General features: G+C 37.9%; 1 pseudogene; it reads left to right on the top strand.

Annotated features, from left to right (window-relative positions):
* The first annotated feature begins 2316 nt into the window (after positions 1 to 2316).
* LOC149218637 (long-chain-fatty-acid--[acyl-carrier-protein] ligase AEE15, chloroplastic pseudogene) lies at positions 2317 to 4666 on the top strand (annotated as a pseudogene).

Raw genomic sequence — 4666 nt, 5'->3', positions numbered from 1 at the left:
CTAGCTCCATCTTTAGGTGTTGTAGATCTTCCTCTACCACCTTGACTTTCCCTTCCTCGGAAAGTACCTCTCCCTCTAGCAGACTACTTCCTCACGAGTTTTTCTTCAGCTTTCAGTGCTATCTGATAAGATTCCTCTACTATTTTATGGGACATTATACTTATCTCATCTTGAATGTCCATCCTAAGACCATTCACATATCTAGCCACCTTCTCATCTGTATCCTGGGTTTCTCCAGCTCTTATGCTTACCTTATGGAATTCCTTTGTGTATTCTTTCACTGTCATAGATCTTTGTCTAAGATTTTGCATCTGTCTGAACAAGGTTTGCTGATAATTACTTGGTAAAAACTTACCTCTTAGCTTTGCTACCATCCTGCTCCAACTCTTGATAGGTTGCTTACCAAGTCTCTTTCTTTCTGCCTGCACACCATCCACCAAAGTGTTGCATGGCCTTTTAGCTTGGTGACAGCAAACTTTAAGTTCTTCTCATCTTTTGTTTCTTCATAGTCAAAGAATTTCTCCATGCCATTAATCCAGTCTATCAATTCTTCTGGATTCAGTCCTCCATCATATATTGAAACCTCGGTCTTTGGCCTAGCTGTGGATCTCAACACTGACTAGAAGAATCTCATCTTAAGAGTAACTGCTACAGCTTCAACCTCAGGTTCACTAATATCTCCATCATCTATATTTCTTCATGTTGTTAATGCATCCAATCTAGCTTGCATCTGTTGCACAACTTCCATCACTTCAACATTTGCAACAGGATGTCCTCTTCCACCACGTCCTCATCCTCTTCCAAATCTGAAAGCCATATTAACTTTCCTTCTCTTGTTTCTGAGATTCAATTCAGTGTTAATAGTTTGCTCTGATACCACTAATGGTGGCCTGGGTGCAGGCGATATAGACAAGTGACCAAATCCTGATATAATTTCTGCTAAAAAAAGGTTGAATTTCCCCTTTTGTTTCTCCAGGTGTATCAGTCATCTATTGTTAGAATGACTACTTCATGAATTTTTCCTCTAATCACCCCAAACCCTTGTTATCAGGCACAAATCATACTTGTTTTCTTCCTTCTGGGCTATAATTCCATAGGAATTATAAAAATATACCAGCGTTGCTTTTAAAAGGGAAATTGCGTTTTGAATGCAAAATACAAAGTCGGAGAGATTTCGTTCCAAAGGAACGGAAATACACTATCGGCGCTTTAAAACCATTATAGTGCTAATTCTAAAGAATTACACTATCAACACAAGATATCAATCGAGATGTGTTATACGCAATTTAACACTATTGGCGGTTAACCATCACCCTTCCAACGCTCCTTTTCCCCGATGCGATAACACGTGGCTCTCGGCAATCGCTATCAGCGATTTCAATACACCAATGCTTGTTTCCTTCCGCTCCGGGCTTGCAATGCGATAAGCCTCACGGACCCGATAACTTATCCACCCTGCTCTATAATGTTTCAGGTCTGGACTGTCGGAGTTTCAGACTTCGGCGGTTCCAAAGGTCCTTTCCGCTCCACTTGTGGTATTGCGATGCGATAATGGTTCGGACCCGATATGGGTATGAACCAGATTTTATAAAATTTTAAGTCCAGAGCTTCGTTCAGCTAAGTAATTACACGGGTTTTCCTGTGTAGAACAGAGTTTCCGCCGCGGAACTCAACAATGCATGTAAGAGGAACAGGCACGTCGATATGAAGGGAAAACTCCCCAACAAGTCTAAACTTAAGTGTTAATTGGAAAACAAAGGCTGAATCACCATTAATAAAACTCAAAATAAAAGAATCGTAACTGATACACGCATAAAAATACCAGTGAACAGAGAACCATCAATTCAGATGCACAGAGGGAGTTTTTCATATGACAATGTCTCGAAGATCGACTCCCTCAGAGAAGTCCCATTATTTCCTTTTTAAAATAATATATAAGGCCTCTCGGTCCTTATCCTTTACAAAAGCATACTAATTACATAGAGCGATTAAAGCAACTATCCATAAAGCTTACTACAGCTTATCCATAAAGCGATTACTACAACTCGGTCTTATTCTTAAATTTTATACTTATCCTAAGCTAGAAAAGCATGGAAATTGCTGGCTAAAGGACCCCACTCCTTTGCCTGTAGATTTTTTTTTGGATTTTTGGAATAAGTTTGAAGATTTTTCCTTCCAAGTCACATGCTCCTGCATCATTAGTTTTGGTTTTTCCTCTACCTCATTTTAACATATGCTCATAGCTTTAAGATTATTTCCCAAAGCCCTACCAAATTAGGGCAGTATCTTAAACACATTCTTTGAAAAAGACTAAATATGGATATTCATATAACAGATTTGGAGGATGAGTAAGCCTACGTCCATTTTAAGACATTATACTCCACCTTGTAGGTTTTCCTCCTTTGACATAGGTTAATCGTGCACCATATATTATGATGATTCTTTTTCAAGTAATAATTACGTCAATATGCGTCTTCTTTGTAGGATTGGGGTGGGAAAACACTATTCACCCTGGCCAATAACAAGCTTGAATTTTCGCCTTCCTCCTCCCAATTATAAATTGTCATATGGCACTAAATGGTGTAGCATCCACCCATCACGTGTCTGTTATATTCCTAGATTCACATCGTGGTTTTTTGGTTTTCCTGGCATTCCCTGTATCTCAATGGTTTTCTTATTCTTTTTCAGCTTTTCATTGCGTATGCTTGTGGCTGTGAGAAATCTCAACCTCTTCGTTCTTGGATTTTTTGTCAACTTTTCATCAGGTGTGCTTGTGATAGCAAGCAATCTCAACTTGGACGAGTCTCTTAAGGTGAGAAGACTGGTCGATATTGGCATCAAAATTACTTCCTCTTTGCCACTCGGTATGTCCACATTGGAATGTTCTCATACTTCTTTCTCTCACCCAACTCAGTGTTTCTCTGTGAAATCTGGGGCTTTACTCTTCGTTTCTCTGTCAAATATGGGGTTTTACTCTTCATTATCAATGTCAACATCATGGTGGAAATCTTCTCATGGGAATGTCATTCGTTCACAAATCATGGTATTTATCGATTCCTTCTGTTTGTAATCCTGAACTCATTTGCACATTTATTTGTGTATTTTTCAGGAAATTGAGGGAGGAGATCAAAATATTTTTCAACTAGAAGGTTTTTGTCACAATTGAACTCATTCACTCATAACAAACATAATTAGAATAAGTTTGATTTACACTTTGATGTAGAGAAAAAAGAAACTGATTGTGATCTTTTACAAGATAAATTATAGCCGAATTGTGAATTTCTGTTGTGAAAAATATTTTTTTACAAACGACAAAGCTTAATTAAAGATAAACTATTCATTAATAAATACAGTTTGTGGTTCCAGATCATCATTGGAGGAACTTTTGCAAATATACATTCATTATGAGACACTTGCACTTGTTGTTGACAATCCATCTCTATTCAATAAGCTTGTGGCAAAGTTCTCTGCAACCTTAAAATTTGTAATTCTTTTGTGGGGTGAGAAATCAATGATGGACTTAAGGATTGGTGGCGAAGTGCTTATGTACACTTATGATGAATTCATTGATTTGGGACAAGAAAGCCGATAGGGTCTGGTTTCAGAAGCAAAATCAGGTCAAAGATTCAAATATGAGGCCATCAGAAAGGATAATATTGCAACATTGGTTTATACAAGTGGAATAACTGGGAATCCTAAGGAGTTGTGTTCAGTCCCAGAAATTTGGTGCATCAGATCATGCACTTGGGTGAGATTGTGCCTACCATTGTTGGAGACAAAATTCTTAGTCTTCTTCCACCATGGCATATGTATGATCATGCGATTGAATATTTTAACCTCACTCGTGGGATTGAGAAAGTTTACACAAATGTGAACTACTTGAAGGAGAATTTGAAGTGTTTTTCACCACACTATTTGGTTGCAGAGCCACTTGTTTATGAAATACTCTATAGTGAAATTCAGAAGCAACTTTTATCAAGTTTGGGTGCAAAAAGTTTATAACATTTACTCTCATCAATATCAGTATGGTGTACATTAGATACAAGAGAATATGAGGGTAGATCTTTAGCAAAGAAGAAACAACGACAATCAGTGTTAGTTGCTACATCTAAATGGCTTTGGGATAGAATATTTGCGGCATTATTTTGGCCATTCCACTTATTAGGGAATATGTTCGTTCATAGTAAGATTTGTTCAACACTTGGCATAATAAAGGAAAGCGCAAGTGGTGGGGGAAGACTTCCATCTCACGTTCACTATTTTTTTGAGGTAATTGACATAACCTTGCTTAATGAATATGGTCTAACAGAATCATCTCCAATTATATGTGCTCGACGAGCAAAGTGTAATGTTCCCGGGAACAATTGGTAGGCCCCTTCATGATACAAAACTGAAAGTTTTCAATTCAGATTCAGGGGAAACACTTCCAGCTAGGTCAAAGGGCATTATCAAAGTTCAAGGATGACAAATCATGAAAGGATATTGCAAGAATCCTATTGCCACAGAAAAATTTCTTGATGAAGAGGGTTGGCTTGACACAGGGGACATAAGATGGCTTGTGCCACAATCATCAATAGGTGTTGGTCGTCATTGTGGAGGAATGTTTGTGCTTAAAGATCGTGCAAAAGATACTATTGTACTTTCTAAAGAGAAACACATATTTTAA

The sequence above is a fragment of the Pinus tabuliformis genome, chromosome Q (assembly GCF_031772625.1).
Source record: "Pinus tabuliformis cultivar Carrire ecotype Pingquan chromosome Q, CPIR1, whole genome shotgun sequence".
NCBI lineage: Eukaryota > Viridiplantae > Streptophyta > Pinopsida > Pinales > Pinaceae > Pinus > Pinus tabuliformis.
Note: the sequence above shows the minus strand (reverse complement) of the source record. Positions and strands in the feature narration are given on the sequence as shown.